The 19,963-nt window shown below is 40.7% G+C and overlaps 2 long non-coding RNA genes across 2 annotated transcripts; both read right to left on the bottom strand.

Annotated features, from left to right (window-relative positions):
- Positions 1-2,631: 2,631 nt before the first annotated feature.
- On the bottom strand, positions 2,632-5,515 carry LOC110675865. Its single transcript, XR_002499861.1, has 2 exons — positions 5,387-5,515; positions 2,632-3,213 (listed from the first exon to the last, which is right to left on the bottom strand). It is a non-coding gene; the product is annotated as an uncharacterized LOC110675865 (long non-coding RNA).
- A 320-nt stretch (positions 5,516-5,835) lies between these two features.
- Positions 5,836-12,598, bottom strand: LOC110675864. Its single transcript, XR_002499860.1, has 4 exons — positions 12,346-12,598; positions 11,641-12,231; positions 8,353-8,482; positions 5,836-6,002 (listed from the first exon to the last, which is right to left on the bottom strand). It is a non-coding gene; the product is annotated as an uncharacterized LOC110675864 (long non-coding RNA).
- Between the last annotated feature and the right edge of the window lie 7,365 nt (positions 12,599-19,963).

The following is a 19,963-nucleotide window of genomic DNA, read 5'->3' as shown; positions in this document are numbered from 1 at the left end:
TCCAGATTTGTGCTGTTGAAAATTTGAAGTTTGGCTTCGATTTATCTTCACCTTAAGGCCTCTGTCTGAGTGGGTTAGGCACAAACTCAGCACTCTTGAAATTATTCATGATATTGATGAAACTCGTAAAATATTTCTAATTTTCCTCCAGGAATTTCTTAAGAGTTCCTATGGGAATTTCTCCAAGAATATTTTCAGAGTTTCTGCAGCAATTCCTACGGAGTTCCTGCAGGAATTCTTCCAGACTTCCTCTGGAAAATCCTCAAGAGTTCCACCGGGAATTCCTTCAGAGTTACTCCGAGCATACCCCCAAGAATTTCTTCGGAATTCCTTCAAGATTTACTTCGGGGTTTCTGCAGGGATTCCTTCGGAGTTTCTCCACGAATAATTTTTGAGCTTTTCCAGGAATTCCTTTGTCGTTCCTCTAAAAGTTCCTCCAGACTTCCTCTGGAAAATCCTCAAGAAATCTGCCGGGAGTTCCTCTAGCGTTGCTTCGTGCATACCCCCAAGAATTTCTTCGGAAGTATTCCAAGATTTACCCCGGAGTTTCTCCAGGAATAATTTTTGAGTTTTTCCAGGAATTCCTGCGGTGTTCCTTTAAAAGTTTATCCAGGAATTCTTCCAGACTTCCTCTGGAAAATCCTCAAGAGTTCAGCCGGGAGTTCCTCCAGAGTAACTCCGAGCATACCCCCAAGAATTTCTTCGGAAGTATTCCAAGATTTACTTCGGAGTTTCTTCAGGACTTCCTTCGGAGTTACTCCAGGAATAAATTTTGAGTTTTTCCAGGAAATCCTTTGGTGTTCCTTCAAAAGTTCCTCCAGGAGTTCTTCCAGACTTCCTCTGGAAAATTCTCAAGAAATCTGCCGGGAGTTCCTCTAGCGTTGCTTCGTGCATACCCCCAAGAATTTCTTCGGAAGTATTCTAAGATTTACTTCGGAGTTTCTCCAGGACTTCCTTCAGAGTTTCTCCAGGAATAATTTTTGAGTTTTTCCAGGAGTTCCTTTGGTGTTCCTTTAAAAGTTCATCCAGGAATTCTTCCAGACTTCCTCTGTAAAATCCTTAAGAGTTCTGCCGGGAGTTTCTTCGTGCATACCCCCAAGAATTTCTTCGGAAGTATTCTAAGATTTACTTCGGAGTTTCTCCAGGACTTCTTTCGGAGTTTCGCCAGGAATAATTTTTGAGTTTTTCCAGGAGTTCCTTCGGTGTTCCTTTAAAAGTTCATCCAAGAATTCTTCCAGACTTCCTCTGGAAAATCCTCAAGAGTTCTGCCGGGAGTTCCTCCAGAGTTATTTGGAGCATACCCCCAAGAATTTCTTCGGAATTCCTTCAAGATTTACTTCGGAGTTTCTTCAGGACTTCTTTCGGAGTTTCTCCAGGAATATTTTTTGAGTTTTTCCAGGAATTCCTTTGGTGTTCCTTTAAAAGTTCATCCAGGAATTCTTCCAGACTTCCTCTGGAAAATCCTCAAGAGTTCTGCCGCGAGTTACTCCGAGCATACCCCCAAGAATTTCTTCGGAATTCCTTCAAAATTTACTTCGGAGTTTCTCCAGGAATAATTCTTGAGTTTTTCCAGGAATTTTTTCGGTGTTCCTTTAAAAGTTCATCCAGGAATTCTTCCGGCCTTCCTCTGGAAAATCCTCAAGAGTTCTGCCGGGAGTTCCTCCAGAGTTACTTCGTGCATACCCCCAAGAATTTCTTTGGAATTTCTTCAAGATTTACTTCGGAGTTTCTTCAGGACTTCATTCGGAGTTTCTCCAGGAATATTTTTTTAGTTTTTCCAGGAATTCCTTTGGTGTTCCTTTAAAAGTTCCTCCAGGAATTCTTCCAGACTTCCTCTGGAAAATCCTCAAGAAATCTACCGGGAGTTCCTCCAGCGTTACTTCGTGCTTACCCCCAAGAATTTCTTAGGAAGTATTCCAAGATTTACTTCGGAGTTTCTCCAGGACTTCCTTCGGAGTTTTTCCAGGAATTCCTTTGGTGTTGTTTCTTTAAAAGTTCCTCCAGGAATTCATCCAGACTTCCTCTGGAAAATCCTCAAGAGTTCTGCCGGGAGTTCCTCCAGAGTTACTCCGAGCATACCCCCAAGAATTTCTTCGGAATTCCTTCAAGATTTACTTCGGAGTTTCTTCAGAACTTCTTTCCAGTTTCTCCAGGAATATTTTTTGAGCTTTTCCAGGAATTCCTTTGGTGTTCCTTTAAAAGTTCATCCAGGGATTCTTCCAGGCTTCCTCTGTTAAAATCCTCAAGAGTTCTGCCGGGAGTTCCTCCAGACCAGAAATGCGCTTAATTTTACCATGTCTGTTGTCGAAATCAGATTGTTGTAAATTATTTCTGCCAAGCGTACCAGTAATGTGGTGGGCTGTACCGTAAACATGGTAAATTGAAATTCCATGGTAGAGTCAAGAATGGGCGTAATCCGCTACAATAGTATTTTTTACCACAGATTTTTTTCCCGTGTGTATGTGTTACGTATGTTTATCTGTTAACATTCTAAGATAAAACAAGCTAGATTAGTATAATTAACTTTCCATAACTCGATATTCAAGTGTTCAGATTAAAAGTAGTCAAACCAACGGGTGTACCCGGTAATAGATTGCACATTATAATTCAAAAAATCTTTAAACTGACGAATTGAACATGTTTTACGTAGAACATCTTTTTCTTATTAGTTTTATTTATTGACATGTACCTTACTTTTCAATCAATAAGATTACCCTTAGTCATCCATAAGTGATCGATTAACACGTTTTGTAATTCATGATACTGTTGACTGCTTCTAATGTGAATGCGATCTTCACACATTTCATCAAACGTACGCTGCGACGCCCGACTGAAACCAGCTGTTTCCGAAGAAGGTAAATCAGGATGCACATTTTCGACCTGGTTTTGCAGCTCTGGGTTGCTGTGTCTGAAATGAAGTCTCATGTTGTGCAATATTACACAAGTCATTATTATGTCCTTCATGCTGGCTTCATCAAAGAGTCGGCAAGGATTGACCAGTATTTGCCAACAAGCTTGGAGAATTCCAAAATAGCGTTCCACATCTTTACGTAGTGATTCTTGGCATTTGGCATACAATTTGGTCTTTGGTGTTTGCGGATGGGATATGGTTTTCATGAATATAGAACAATCGGGATAGATGCTATCAGCTAAAAGGTATCCTCTATTGTAGGTGTTTCTGTTTAGTGTCCATTGGCCATCCAGCATTTTGTTCTGGAAAGAGAAAACAGAAAAGCATTCTAACATGTGCTTATACACACTACTCAGCCTGTTTGACCAACGTAGGGTATTTAAAATAATTTGGACAAACCGTTACGCGTACATAACTTGGACTATTCCTTTTGGTTTGGTCTTAAAGTTATCCGTATAATATACATGTTACGCTCTCTCCTAAATACAGAAAGGCAAGAAATTTCGAATACTGTGTGAATCTTATTTAGCGACTGTGTTGTATTTATTTTAGTGTGTTGCAACAACTTAATAAAGTTTCTCGGTAATGTAGCGTTATCGGTCAAATAATAGAACATCTCGTAAAGGTTTGAAACGAAGTCCATATTTACTGGTACGCCCACGCGAGTTTTACAAGTAAGGCACCAGCAAGGACCCAGGGGCAAGTGAGAATCCGGGAAATTATGCATGTTATCTAGAACAGCAACACGAATTCAGATTAAAATAGCTAAATTTTGCACATATTTTTATCGTAAAAAAAACTGGGAAATGATCATTTTACCTGCACTATGTGGGCTAAATGAACAGCTGTTGCTGGTAAAATGGACATCATACAAAATACGTGAGCAAAACTACTATCTTTGAAATTTGTTATTGCTTTTCCGAAAATATGTCCATAAATGATTGAAACCCATTTAAAAAGAAATCAAAAGGTATTATAGGGTGTCTCAGAAAATATGGGCACGACTTTACCATACTGTCATTTCGAGATGAGAAAAATGAAAATTGATTTTCACACTTTTTATTCTTACACTTATCAAAAGCAGATTTTGAATTATGGCGTTATATTTCTGGAAGCTCTTATCAGTTTTGCATAAATCACGTCATATCTGAGCGAGTTAGTTGTACGAAATTTGTGCTAGGTTATGAAGTACGTACAATAAAAATCTTAAAAAATATATTTTATCATTGCCGATACGATGAGCGATCAGACCATCACTAATTTTATTGGAAATTATTACCTTAAGTATACAAAATTTTATTAGTATCGGTTATCGGTTTTTTAGTTTTTTAGTCGATTTTTAAAAATGCTTGCAAGCCTGTAAATCTGTTGAAACATGTGAAAATCTTAAAAGTAAGTAAGCAAATATAAGTAAATTTGAAATGAACTATTATTATTCATACTGAAAAAATCCGAAAACCTATGATTTCGTGAAATTGTCTTAGGGTAAAAGCACCGGTTTAGGCCAGCCTAAGAGAAAATGTCAATAAAAATTAAATGGGATGCCATCTTTATACTACAAATATGTCAAATCCATATTATGTGTGTAAAATATCAAAACTGAGCTAAAACCATTTTTTCGCTTTGAAAATCGCGTTGGCCAGAGATTAAACTTCGGTTCCTAAATTGGCCAATCGCACTGATTTCTCATGAGAGTAGCCAAATTAGGAGTGCCTTGGCTAAATTAGGTGTATGGGAGTTAAAATTATAAGGAAAATAAATTGTTGTTCTTATGTTTTGAATCAATTCGGACGAGTAAATGAATGTAGCTCTATCATGTGAATTTGATCTACTGAAAACAAAAGGTTCTATGCTGATTGGCTATGTAAAACTGTGTATAATCCGCTGTGGCTACAACTGGCGTATGGCCAAAACCGGTGCTTCTACCCTATGTGGAGAGAAAAACAAGCGAGTTGAACCTATCATTTTGTCAAATGTTTTCTAGCCAAGCCGAATCAAATTTTAAACAAAAATTATTCGTAAAATGTTGATAAAAACATTCAATTCTAGTTAAGTTCCAACTACACAAAAGTAAGGTCTGTGCTGGCTAGATAAGAATTGATGTTCTAAAATAAAAAAAAGAACAATGTAAAAGGTTATTTTGTCCAACAAAATTTTCACAGGCAGCATTCAAAATACCCCAATGAAAAATACAAAAATGTAAATATATTTAATATTGTGTTTCTCGTTAACAAAGTCGTGGCCATAATTTCTGGGACACCTATAGATTTGACATCATATCATAACGATATTCACCTCACTATAAACCTCAAGAATTTTTCGTTAGCATTATACATTTTTCACAATTCAACACAACACGACGTAAAAAGTTGTGTAAAATGTCGAAAACCCGTTTTTTTACTGAATTTAACATTTCAAAATACTGTTAGATGAGGGCGGCGAATGGCGTACTTATGGTATAGTTAAAAAAATTACCTCTATGATGTCATTCATTAACGGCGAACGATCGAGCACATTGATATCATTACAACTGTAGGTTTCCCTTCCTTTCCTTGGTATTGTCCTTTCAAAGCCACAGGGCAATTTTTCCATGCCCAGTGCATACAGTCTATCGACCCAATCATGCCTGGAAAGCCTCTTTCTCCATTTTCATGCATTAGTTCTTCTACTTCTATTGGGTTTGGTGGACGCAGAAATTGTGGACCATACACAGTTATAATACCTTCACAAAACTTTCTTAAGTTTTGTAAGGTTGTTGATTTGCCGATACGGATATTTTCATCTAAAGAACTGGCCGATGAGCCATATGCTAGCATTCTTAAAGCGGCAGTGCACTTCTGTATTGGGCTGAGTCCTATTTTGCCGGCTGCATCACAACGAAGCGTAAAATGCTGATCATAGACCTTCAGATCTTCAACGATTTTTAAAAACATAACTTTCGTCATGCGGAATCGTCGAATAAAGTGTTTCTCATCGTACGTTGGATTTTCGCGAAAGTAGTCATCAAATAACAGGCGATGTCCTAATTTAAAGTTACGATCGATGTTTGGACGCCTTCCTGGCCGTGACCCGCGCCGTACAGGTGAGTTTTCTGTAAAACAAAAATATTGATAATAACACATGCACAATGAGTGTGACGTCTGTTTGTCTGTGATAACACATTGAGGATCATTGAAAATATTATCAAATCGATAAAGGTATTGAATTTCTCGATTTTCACGCAAATTTTCTGAAGTTCTGTAGTTTGTTTCAATAATGAACTGTCAAATATATCCCAAAAATTATCTTCATTGAAAGCGTGATTGTACTAATTCATTGTACCATACCAGAAAAGAGATTTTATTTTCAAATGAAATATTAAAATTCCTTAGTCGAGTGGTTAAAGTCCGCGGTTATGAAGCAAAGCCATGCTGAAGGTGTCTGGTTCGATTCCCGGTCGGTCCAGGATCTTATCGTAATGGAAATTTCCTTGACTTCCCTGGGCATAGTGTATCATCGTACCTGCCACACAATATACGAATGCGAAAATGGCAACTTTGGTAAAGAAAGCTCTCAGTTAATAACTGTAGAAGTGCGTTTCAATGAAATATTTTAAGAATATTATTTCTAAAATTTGTAGAAGACCATTATAGCTTCCAAATGGTGGACGAAAAATCTGTAGAGCTGTTGTACAGTGGGGTAATTGCACTTAGTTTTTGAGTTAAATTTGGTAACCTTCCAATTGATAATTATTGATGAGGTTTCCAACTACATTATAGAGGACATTTAGAGTGTAGGTGTTTAGGATTCACTTATAGTGGTTTGATGGACACAGAATTTTGCTGCACAGGTGTGTAACTGAACCTGATATTAGACAAATAATATTTTAACGTATCCATGTAGTATTTTGATGATCATGTTTTTAGCAAAATTGTGAGGACGTTTATGATTTCAAAATAGTAGTCTGAATATCGTGGAATTCTGTCGAACAGAAGAGTTAGTAGAACAGATTATTAGGCGATGACTTTTGATATGTCAGGATGAACTTACAATTTTCAAATCGCTCGTGTTCAGCAATTATCGAACCGATTGTTTTAGCTTTTATTGAATGAAAATAGTTGTACTAGCTTTAAGCATTGGCGCAATTCCTCTGAAACCTGCCACGTTTTTGTGAGAGACAAATGTATATTTTCTTTGTTTTTTTTGCACAAAGCTGATCAAATAGCTCTGGTTTTTGGTCTGATTTTTAGAAATGACCCAAAACTTATCAGGAAGGTGTCGGTCGGTGAATGGATATATCCTATATGAGTGGTCACCAAACTGCGGCCCTCGTAAAGTTTTTGTGCGGTCCGCGAACACATTTTGAATGTTAATGTGAAGTGGCCCGCGTGTTACATAAAAGAAATAACGAGGCTTATATTCTTTTGTCTTTGCAACTATGTTTTCGAAAGTTGATCATTATTATATGAAAAATTTTCCTGTGGGAATTTATGGAATAACGACCGTATTTATCAGCTCAGGAATAACCAGTTAAGTGACAGAAGCACCTATTCGATACAAAAATGAGATGGTTTCGAGGTTTTTCCACGTTTTTCTAAGAAGTAAAAATTTAACTCAAAATTCACAACACGAATCCTCAAACGATAAGAGTGTATCGAAATGCAAGGATTTTTATTGATACTCTTTCTCTCTTGCTTCTATGCTCACTCTTACTGACACTTTAAAATAACTCTTTAGTGACTCGTCCAAACAAAGCCTCGCGGAGTTGTGATTGCACTCTTTTTTGGTGGAATTTTCCTCCATTGTGTTGTCGCGTCTTCCTCGTTCATTTTTTATTGGCTCTCTCGGATTGGCCACCTACCATATTTTTGAATTAACCGTAAAAAAGGTGGTCGATGCACAATGATGAGAATGTGACGTCTGTTTGTCTGTGGTATGTAGTTTTAATAAATTAAATATCTGCTAGATTGAGGATATTGAGGATCAACTTCCATTGTAATAACTTTCAAAATATCCACTTTTTTTAAATTGGCAATTTAGAAACCCCCTTATGATTCCGGAATAACTCCGGAACCATGTACACACTTAAACGGTTTCGCCAACAACCCAACAGCAAACAGTAAAACTTTTACCGAAATCTCGGTAAACGTTTACCGAATCTCGGTAACGTTCGCCGAGATCTCGGCAAAAAATTCGGATTGCCGAAATCTCGGTAAAATAAGTACCGAGATTCGGCGTTAAAATTTACCGAGTTCTCAGCTGTTGGGTTCTCGGCGAAAAAATTTACTGAGGTCGGTGAAATAATCTAAGTGTGTAGCCAATTCTAAAATTCTGACCAAATCTTTAAACAAGAAGGCTATCTTCTTCGAAAAATAAAAAAAAAGTCATGGCCCAAAACGTGTTTTTTTGTTTGGGGGGATTGGTAACGGAAGGGTTTACAGGTAATTTAATCAAGTACTTACCTGAATTTTCCATCAGTAAATTGATCATCACGTCATCGTCTTCATTGTCCATTAGGAAAGGAGAGAATGCTATTGCACTGTCAACTATTTCATCATACCGATCCATGATAGAAAAGTTCGACTTCAGAATCTGGAACAATTAAAATATTGATCAAATTTAATGCTGTATAACTTTAAAATGAAGAGATTGCAAGACGGATTCGATCAAGGATTGTTTTGAATTGGAAATTTTCACAACATGCCAGGGAAATACTCTATTTTTGATTCAAAACAAAAGCTGGTACACTAAAGCTTTTTTTTACACGTTCCTTTTTCGTTTTTTACATGGGTTTCGGAATTTACACAGTTCATTTTTACATGGATTCAGAAATTTACACAGTTCATTTTTACGCGGATTTTTTTTACACGTATCCCGGATTTTTTTTTACGTCAAAGTTGACAGGTACTGGCACGGTTGTTTTCAACTTCTGGAGGAACTCCCGGCAGAACTCTTGAGGATTTTCCAGAGGAAGTCTGGAAGAATTCCTGGATGAACTTTTAAAGGGACACCAAAGGAATTCCTGGAAAAACTCAAGAATTATTCCTGGAGAAACTCCGAAAGAAGTCCTGAGGGAACTCCGAAGTAAATCTTGAAGGAATTCCGAAGAAATTCTTGGGGGTATGCTCAGAGTAACTCTGGAGGAACTCCCGGCAGAACTCTTGAGGATTTTCCAGAGGAAGGCCGGAAGAATTCCTGGAGGAACTTTTAAAGGAACACCGAAGGAATTCCTGGAGAAACTCAAAAATTATTCCTGGAGAAACTCCGCAGTAAATCTTGGAATACTTCCGAAGAAATTCTTGGGGGTATGCACGAAGTGACTCTGGAGAAACTCCCGGCAGAACTCTTGAGGATTTTCCAGAGGAAGTCTGGGAGAATTCCTGGAGGAACTTTTAAAGGAACACCGAAGAAATTCCTGGAAAATCTCAAGAATTATTCCTGGAGAAACTCCGAAGGAAGTCCTGGAGAAACTTCGAAGGAAGTCCTGGAGAAACTCCGAAGTAAATCTTAGAATACTTCCGAAGAAATTCTTGGGGGTATGCACGAAGTGACTCTGGAGAAACTCCCGGCAGAACTCTTGAGGATTTTCCAGAGGAAGTCTGGGAGAATTCCTGGAGGAACTTTTAAAGGAACACCGAAGGAATTCCTGGAAAAACTCAAAAATTATTCCTGGAGAAACTCTGAAGGAAGTCCTGAAAAAACTCCGAAGTAAATCTTTAAGGAATTCCGAAGAAATTCTTGGGGGTATGCTCCAAATAACTCTGGAGGAACTCCCGGCAGAACTCTTGAGGATTTTCCAGAGGAAGTCTGGAAGAATTACTGGATGAACTTTCAAAGGAACACCGAAGGAACTCCTGGAAAAACTCAAAAATTATTCCTGGCGAAACTCCGAAAGAAGTCCTGGAGAAACTCCGAAGTAAATCTTAGAATACTTCCGAAGAAATTCTTGGGGTATGCACGAAGTAACTCTGGAGAAACTCCCGGCAGAACTCTTGAGGATTTTCCAGAGGAAGTCTGGAAGAATTCCTGGAGGAACTTTTAGAGGAACACCAAAGGAATTCCAGGCAAAACTCAAAAATTATTCCTGGAGAAACTCCGAAAGAAGTCCTGAAGAAACTCTGAAGTAAATCTTGTAGGAATTCCGAAGAAATTCTTGGGGGTATGCTCGAAGTAACTCTGGAGGAACTCCCGGCAGAACTCTTGAGGATTTTCCAGAGGAAGTCTGGGAGAATTCTTGGAGGAACTTTTAAAAGGAACACCAAAGGAATTCCTAGAAAAACTCAAAAATTATTCCTGGAGAAACTCCGAAAGATGTCTTGGAGAAACTCCGAAGTAAATCTTGAAGGAATTTCGAAGAAATTCTTGGGGGTATGCTCCAAATAACTCTGGAGGAACTCCCGGCAGAACTCTTGAGGATTTTCCAGAGGAAGTCTGGAAGAATTCCTGGATGAACTTTTAAAGGAACACCGCAGGAATTCCTGGAAAAACTCAAAAATTATTCCTGGAGAAACTCCGAAGGAAGTGCTGGAGAAACTCCGAAGTAAATCTTGGAATACTTCCGAAGAAATTCTTGGGGTTATGCACGAAGTAACGCTGGAGGAACTCTCAGTAGATTTCTTGAGGATTTTCCAGAGGAAGTCTGGAAGAACTTTTAAAGTAACACCAAAGGAATTCCTGGAAAAACTCAAAAATTATTCCTGGAGAAACTCCGAAAGATGTCTTGGAGAAACTCCGAAGTAAATCTTGAAGGAATTCCGAAGAAATTCTTGGGGGTATGCTCCAAATAACTCTGGAGGAACTCCCGGCAGAACTCTTGAGGATTTTCCAGAGGAAGTCTGGAAGAATTCCTGGATGAACTTTTAAAGGAACACCGCAGGAATTCCTGGAAAAACTCAAAAATTATTCCTGGAGAAACTCCGAAGGAAGTGCTGGAGAAACTCCGAAGTAAATCTTGGAATACTTCCGAAGAAATTCTTGGGGTTATGCACGAAGTAACGCTGGAGGAACTCTCAGTAGATTTCTTGAGGATTTTCCAGAGGAAGTCTGGAAGAACTTTTAAAGTAACACCAAAGGAATTCCTGGAAAAACTCAAAATTTATTCCTGGAGAAACTCCGAAAGAAGTTCTGAAGAAACTCCGAAGTAAATCTTGTAGGAATTCCGAAGAAATTTATGGGGGTATGCTCGGAGTAACTTCTGGCAGAACTCTTGAGGATTTTACAGAGGAAGTCTGGAAGGATTCCTGGAGGAAGTTTTAGAGTAACACCAAAGGAATTCCTGGAAAAACTCAAAAAATAATCCTGGAGAAACTCCAAAAGAAGTCCTGAAGAAACTCCGAAGTAAATCTTGAAGGAATTCCGAAGAAATTCTTGGGGGTATGCTCGGAATAACTCTGGAGGAACTCCCGGCAGAACTCTTGAGGATTTTCCAGAAGAAGTCTGGAAGAATTCCTGGAGGAACTTTTAAAGGAACACCGAATGAATTCCTGGAAAAATTCAAAAATTATTCCTGGAGAAACTCCGAAGTTTGTCTTGGAATACTTCCGAAGAAATGCATGAAGTAACGCTGGAGGAACTCCCGGTAGATTTCTTGAGGATTTTCCAGAGGAAGTCTGGAAGAATTCTCCACGATAAAAATATATAAGAAATAAGAGTTCATAAAACTCTAAGCTGAGAAGTAGGATATGATCCAAATGGAGCGTAAAAGAAAGTAGAAGTAGAAATTAAAGAGAGAGCTTAATATGAAGAATTACCTATTTTATTGTAGTCGCTAAAATTAGGTCTGTTCTAGACTTCATTCGAGGTAACCAAGCTAACGAAATCGATGAAACAACGTGGTGGGAGCATCCCTCAATATGGGCCAACGTTGGAAACTGAGCGATCATAGTGTCTACTCCACTCGGTTCTTTGGCAGCCACCTTTTCCATTTCCCATGTGTCGGATTCTTCCACGAAATATTTTTTTTTCATTTGCACCGAAACTTCGGCAGTCCCAAATGTTGTCTCATGGATCATGTCAATTGGAATCGATTCCTGCTCCGGGCGCCTTCCCACCTATTACAGCTCGATTTTTACCGCTTGACATGTCCACTTCCTGGATGACCAATTCCGGCCACATCACGACATCGGCAGTATCCGTGATATTGATTCCAGTTCATGGCTATAAGCGCTGGCAACATATACGAACGTGACGACCTAGCGGTGGCAATCGCAAATCCCGCCGTGTTTCTCCAGCACCTTGAGAATGACATCCTTCTCGCCAAAATATTACGTCTACTGGAAGGCCAACTTCTGGGAAGACATGTTGTGAGCCTAGCACCGGATGAATTAAGCTTTTCCCGGGTCCTGTCGAACGGAAGAAATAGAAAGACTGAGTTAGTTTTGGCGGAACGACCAGCGAACGGTCTACTCCAGGTAGCATCGGTTTAAGTTTTTTTTGGCGCCGTGATCAATACCTACCACAAAACGTGATAAAGGTCTGAAGCACTATATTTTTCGAAAATTATTTCACAATTCCGCGTTAAAACACAAAATTTACTAATTTTGATTGTTTTCGTTGTTTACATTTCAAATGGATCGCGAAAACTAAATAAATAGAACAACCGGTGCGCACGCAGGCGATTTGGTCTATTTTCACTGGTCTAATTAATTTTGACAGGTCCATTTTTGGAATATATTTGGAACAAAAAATAGACCACCGGTGAAGTTGCCCTAATGACAGCTTTATTCATCTCTCTCATCATACACGGTAAAACAAAGTAAGTCAATTGATAATACACGGAAATTCAAACAGTGCCAATTCATGGTTAACATAGATTTGGTGATTTGTAACATTTCGGCGTTGACATCTCCAAGTTGCTCTCCGTGGTCTCGCTGCACATTAGCTGTTCCGGTTGAACTGGATAGAATTGGTGGTTGCTCGTTTATCACGAGATCCCTTGGTTGAAAGCTCGACTTCAGCAGGGGCGTTGAGCTTGCCCTGAGCTGTTGTGAAATCGACTCTTGTGAGGAAGTGGAACTGGATTTCAGTTGTAAGTTCTGTATCCACTGCTGTGCACGATCTAGGGGGTCAGCATCGTGAACTATCAAACAAGGATCTACATCCCGCTGCTCAACCAATTCTTCATTCAGCTCTGCTTCCGCAATTTTCAACTCCAGTTCAGCTTTAAGTAGCTTCTGCTGCCTCTCCATTCTGGTTTTTGCTTCTTGCTCTTCCAGCTGTGCTAATTTTCTTTCCGTTTCCAGTTTTGCCTTCATCACTGTTACTTGAACACTTTTAGAAGAAGATACACTTCTTGTAATCGAAACGCCTCTCTGGTCGCCTCCTGGTCGCTGAGATTGCATCGAAAATCCGTAGTCCGTAGTTTGTGCCATCAACGAAATTGGTGGCGGCGTCAGCGTTCGCGATGGCTCTTTCTCCAACACATTCTTGGCTTCATCGGTCATCGAAAAAAGTCGCTCCATGATGGCTACTGCAACATTTTGTTTCGAACAAGCCGCATCTCCGATTGGAACATCCAATATTTCACACGTAGTTTGTACATGTTCTGGTTCTGCATCTTCGATGATTCGCATCCTAACCTCAAACTGAGGAGATCGTCGTTCAAAATCAAAGCCTTCGAACCGCAGTACTCTCCTCCTTATCCAATTCAGCGTCGTGTCATCACAATACAGAATCTTGTGCAGCAGAACCAGATCGACAGGCCTCGCAGCGTCGATCCTGTCGGCCATTACTCCACCGTCAGCAAAAACTTTCATTTCTCAGCCTTCTTTCATAAACTGTTGTCCACTTCGCATATATTCGTCGTCGAAGGACCATTTATGTAACAACCAAACACATTTTATCTGTTTTACATATTTATTTGATACGATTGCGAAAAATACAAAATAATGGCGTCTGGTGCGCCCGCGATCGCGAAATACTTATAACTCATGAGCTGGCGGAATTCGAGGGGTGCCAACTTTTTTTTTTCTACTTTTCTGCTAGGGATACTCCTTTTGTCCGACCATTCGACAAGTTGATAGCAGAGAGCTTTTACGATCCCTTACAGGTATCGTTTGAGAAATTGTTGCAAGAATTTCTGGACGAATTTTTAAGAAAGGAGGGAAGGAACCTTTTGATAATTTTCTGGAGCAGTCCTTGAATGAATTGATGAAAAAATAAGGATACACTGGGAAAATTCCTAAAGATCTTACTCAATGAAAATGTGAATGAAATTCTGAAGAAAAAAAACTGTGTGGGAATCGCGTTCTAGGATTTATATTAGGATTCTCTACAAGTATTCTTCAACGTACACTGACAGAAGTTCTATCTTAAATACTAAACAGATTGTGAATCTTCATTACCCAAATTTATCCTTTCGGACCCCCAAAAGCTGATGTGAAAACTTCAAGCAAAATCCGTCAACTCAAACGAGCTTGGAGTTTGTATGGAAAAAATCAACCAAGTATATGGGAAAAAACAGGGGGAATTTTAGTTTCCCCAGGAATATTTTTTTTAAACGAAAAGACTTACGGTTTATTGCAGTATCTTCTTAATAGATTGGAGAACCTTCAAATCAATAATAAAAGAAATCCATCAACTACAGCGCCATCTGTTGTCAAAATGTAATTGAGACCTTTTTCCCCATGTGTTTGGTCGATTTTCTCCATACAAACATCAAGCTCGTTTAATCGCCTGTAAGAGTTGATGGATGGCGCTCAATAGTAGCTTCCAGGGATCCAAATGAACAATTTAGGCATTCAAGAACCAACATCTCTTGGGTATTCAAGATAGAATTTCTGCAAGTGTATGTTGAAGAATACTTTGAAGTTTGGTCATTATGGGCCATCCTAATCTACATGGATCATTTCTGAAATATTTCCAGAAATTCTTTCAAGAACTTTCAAGAGTTTTTCTAGAAATATCTCCGTACTGTAGAAACTGCTGGAACCTTGACAAATCTTTAAAAAAACTGCATTAGAAACAAATGCTTTCGAGTTATGTTGCCTACTAAATATTAAAAAAAAAACACCTTAGCTAAATTCAAATAGGCCATTTCGCCCAAAAAAGGGACAAGAGAACATCCATTGAGATTTTTTAGAGACTTGCTTTAAAATGGTGACCAGTAGGTGCATTTCGGCGCACATTTTCTTCGAAGAGAAGAAATTTTCTTCCATAATCATCCAGTAAGAAAATTTTCTTTTCTTCGAAGAAAATACGCGTCGGAATTCGCCTACAGGTCTTAAAAAAGAGAAATAAAATCAATTCCAATTATTTTAATTCCAAAGAAATCGAGGAACATTTTATTGAATAAGTCTCTACGGAGGCAGTATTAAAAATACAGCAACCAAAATTATGTAAGAATTATTTGAGCAATAACTTTGACACGAAAAATTGAAAATAGGCGTTCTGATGGGTTTAGATCCTACTTACTTACCTGATACTCGATGGGCTACAATCCGCTACGTTGAATCTACGCCGAATGAATCTACTCCTCCACAGGGTTCGATCCTGAGCCAATCTTATACCGTCGCCCTGAACATTAAATGCCCTTAAGTCCTCCTCAAGTGAAAAAGGCCATCGTGTGCGCGGCCTATCACGAAGTCGACGGGCTTGTTCGGGTTCGTAAGTGAATATTATTTTTTGCTTGACGTTCTTCCGGTATTCGTGCCCAACGCAGTCTGCCGTGTTTTATGAGCTTGATAATATCCACTTCTTTATATACTTGGTACAATTCACGATTCATGCGGCGCCACCACTTCTCGGGTAAAATCATTATCGCATTTACTAATGTACCATGTACTTTGTGTACTGAGATCATGTACTTTGTTTCGCTGGTATTGATGGTAAGTCCAATCCTCGCAGTCTCCCTTTTAAACGACACGAATGCCTCTTCCACGGCTCGACGATCGATTCCTTTAATATCGATATCGTCTGCAACCCGCACCATAACGTTACACAAATCAGTCTAATCATTTTCGTCGGAAAACCATGTTCTATCATTTTCTGCCTTAACTCATTTTTTTCACTGAATCGTACGCCGCCTTGAAATCATTAAGCAGATGGTGAGTCTGCAAGTTGTATTCTCGGAACTTATCACAAGACTGAGGTGGTGGGGGTCAATCACCGGAAGTCCAAGCAGCAGACGCTTATCTCGGTAGGTGATTGCACCATAGAGTCCAGGCGATCCTTAAGGCATTTTGGGGTAATTTTCGATGACAAGCTCAGCTTCGCTAGCCACGTTGAATATGCCTGTAAAAGGGCATCTACGGCTATAGCGGCGCTTTCGAGGATGATTTCTAACGGCTCTGCTATAATTGCCAGCAAATGCAAGCTCTTGGAAATTGTAGCGCTATCCATACTGAGGTACGGGGGACCATTCTGGTCAAAAGCGCTTAGAAAGATCATCTAAAGCGGTTGGAAAGCATGTATAGTATCATATGTTGAAGAGTAGCAAGCGTATACCATACGGTTTCTAAAGAGCCCGTGTGCATCAAGGAAAATGTTCAATGCTTCAACCAAAGGGGTACCAGAGGAGTCCGGAAAAAAAATGCGACACTTTGTTTTGGGTGTAACTTTATATCGCTTGGTTAAAAATAATGAAATTTTGGGTAATACTAGTTCTGTTTATGTGTGCAAAATTTTATCGCGATCTCTCAAGTAGTTTTCAAGATACATTCGAAACAAGAAGAGCTACACCAGCAAATCAGGGCGCGGTGTTTGAGAACCCTGGTCAGTTGCACAGATGGATCGGCAAAAGGCTTGGAATCCACCATTCCACCGTGTCCCGCGTTGTAAAGATGTTCCAGGAGACGAAGACCATCGAGTGGCGCACTCGAAGGGCCGAAAACCGAAAACGAAATACCCAGAGAAGGCGCTATCTTCCGCGCAATACTTTAAGAGTAACCCGAACCTTTCCACCCGAAACGTGGCTATAAATATCAATTAGTCGAAATGTTTCGTCCAGAAGACCATGAGGTGAGCTGGGCTACGTGTTTTTAAGGTCAGGAAGGCGCCAAACCGGACTGACAAGCAAAACACCGTGGCGTGCGCGGAAGCTGCACCGTGAGTGACTGGTCAAGCCAGGCTGTCTCGTAATAGACGACGATCGGACACCAAACAAATCCCCGGCCTCGAGTTTTTTTGTCGGTACGTCCCGCATGGAAAAGTTCCGGGAGAGAAAAATGGACAAATTCGCGAAGAAGTACCTGTGGTGGCAAGCGATCTGCGAGTGCGGACGGTACAGCAAGCCGTTCGTTACAACCGGTTCCATAAACGGGTAGATTTATCGAGAGGAATGTTTGCAGAAGCGTTTGCTGCCCTTCCTGTGCCTTCTCTGTGGCCCCACGCTGTACTGGTCGGATCTCGCTTCGGGTTATTACGCCAAGCCTGTAATGGATTGGTGCGAAGTGAAGGGCGTTAATGTGGTCCCGAAGGAGACGAACCCGCCAAATACACCGGAACTTCGTCCGATCAGAAAGTTTTGGGCGATACTGAAGAAGAAGTTGAAGAAAAGCGGAAAAACATTCAAAACCGATGAAACTTTGTAGAAAAACTGGGTGAAATAGTGTAAGAAAGATGGGCAAAGCCTCGTCAAAGATCTCATGAGCAGTGTTAAGAGAAACTTAAGAGCATTCAGCTCTTCAGAAGAAATTCAATAAATGAATTGTGCCAAAACATAGCTAATGTACAATTATTTAATCCCTGAAAAAATGAGAATTATACGATTGAAAAAAAAATTTTTTTGCGATAATTTTTATTTGAGGCATTTTTTCCGAGTCCAGTCTTTACCAAATATGATTGGTATGAAAGAAACCATAGGAAAGTGAACTTCTACCTGATGCAGTTTATGTCAGGACCATGATTGCTATAGACAGTACCTGCATAGGTTCGGGCACTCAGAAGCTCCTGTGTGCCCCAATTGTGCTGGTGTGCAGGAAACAGCGGAGCATGTCGTGTTCGATTGTCCGCGTTTCATTGTTGTGAGAGATCGCTGCTCGTTACATGAGAAGGGGACACGTCCCCGGGCAATATAATCCAGAGAATGTGTGCGGATGCCGTGTGCTGGAATGCAGTAACTACGGCTGTCACTCACATTATGTTAGAATTGCAGCGCCTATGGTGCGCCGACCAAGAGTTGACTGCAGAGGATTAGCCCTGCCGAGGCTGGTCCCTTGTGACATTGTTTAAATCGGCTAGGAAAAGCAGTTTGTCTAGGCTACTTCTGCTACATGTGTTAAGTACTATATGGCCCCTCCCCGAAGAAATACCGTAAGGTGGTTCCGGGGAGATAAGGGAATAAAGCCAAGGGTAATGTCTGCCCATACTCGCATGACAGTCCCATATTCTATGGGATTTCCTATATAAAAGGGACTGTTATGCGAGTATGGGTAGTGTACCACTTGAGTAATTCTGCGAGAATTGCTCACCTACAATGCATGGGTTTAAGACGTGAATGACCCTTGCGGTTAAAACGTCTATCATAGAAAAAAATGCATGGGTTGATTTTAGTGACCAACGGGGTGCGTCAACCCCACACCCCTCATTCCTTGTTGAGCTACCGTGCGAGACAGTCGATAGTTCTCGTGTGTCCGGGTTCACCCCCGTTTTTCCAAATCTTTGGTATTTCGACGCCTATTGCAAAGTGTTTTTAGTGCAGTGAAGAGCCTTAGTTCGGCTTGGAAGCGGAACACTTTTGGCGAAGCCATCGAGTTTTGCGCAAAAGTATTGAACGTTTTCGCCATTGCGTGGTTATTTTCCGATCACGTGTATCGTAGAAGACAGCTTGCACCTCGTCCCGTGTGCTACCTGAGTGATCATCGTTTGTGGTGTGCATATAGCGTGCACAGCGGTGCGCTCTCCACACCGACAGTGGTCACCATCGTTATCGACGCCTGTGTTGGTTGGTGGCAGGCAGTGAGAGACCAACCACACATACACCGTACCAGCGAACCAGGAACCAGACCGTCCTTTTTTGATCACGTGTATCATCGAAGGCAGCTCGCACCCCGTCCCGTGTGCTACCTGTGTGCAGTGCAGAGTTCATCAGTGCGATCATCGTCTGTGGTGTGCGTACACACTCAATCCGTTCGCGTGGACAGCGGAGATCAACCACACATCTACGCGTCCCAGCGAATAGTCGTACGTTACTTGCTACCTCTCCCCAAGCGTAGACGCCCATCGGTTACAGCATCGACGACGCCAGCGTGGATAGAGTAAAAGATAAGTACCTCTCGTTGTTCTTCTCCTCTTCACGTCTTTTTTGATTAGTTTTTACTGCGTGTGAAAGTTTTCCCTCTTCCCTTTCTCCTTTGTATGTGTTTTTTTTCAGTTTGATTCAATTTCCATTTCTGTGAATAGTGTTAGTTTGAGTTATTCGTGCGCCCTTTGCGGTGTTAAGCTACCGCAATGGGTGTAGATGATGATGGCGGGGGAACGTCGTATCCCCTCACTGAGTCTTCGAATGTGTTGAACCAACAAAACACAAACACCTCTATGCCCAATCCATGTGTGTCCCCTCAATCTGATGTGTCTCAAATGGACACCAATATTCTACCATCTCCGACGTCCCCTCGCCTCAAGGCCTACCCGCCCGACTCTGGTGGGCCTTTTGTTGTTTTCTTTCGATCCAAAGGCAAACGGTTGAACACTATTCAGATCAGTAAGGATCTGACTAAGCGATTCTCTTCCGTTGTCGCCATTGACACAGTGGGTTCTGGTAAGCTGCGCGTCACCGTCAGTGACCGTAAACAGGCCAATGAGATTGTGGCCTGTGAGCTCTTTACTCGGGAGTATCAAACTTATCTGCCAAGCCATCGGGTTGAGATTGCGGGAGTGGTCACCGAAGGCAGTATGACCTGCGAAGAATTGATGCAGGGTTGTGGTCGCTTCAAAAACCCTTCTCTCCCATCTGTCCCCATACTGGAATGCAAGCAATTGCATTCCGTATCCCTGGTGGGAGAAAAGAAGATCTATTCAAATTCTGAATCCTTCTGTGTGACCTTTTCCGGATCTGCTTTGCCGAATTTTCTTGTAATCGGAAAACTTCGTTTACCTGTGCGGCTGTACGTACCGAAGGCTAGAGATGGTCGGGTC

Source organism: Aedes aegypti, chromosome 2 (genome assembly GCF_002204515.2).
Source record: "Aedes aegypti strain LVP_AGWG chromosome 2, AaegL5.0 Primary Assembly, whole genome shotgun sequence".
Classification (NCBI taxonomy): Eukaryota; Metazoa; Arthropoda; class Insecta; order Diptera; family Culicidae; genus Aedes; species Aedes aegypti.
Note: the sequence above shows the minus strand (reverse complement) of the source record. Positions and strands in the feature narration are given on the sequence as shown.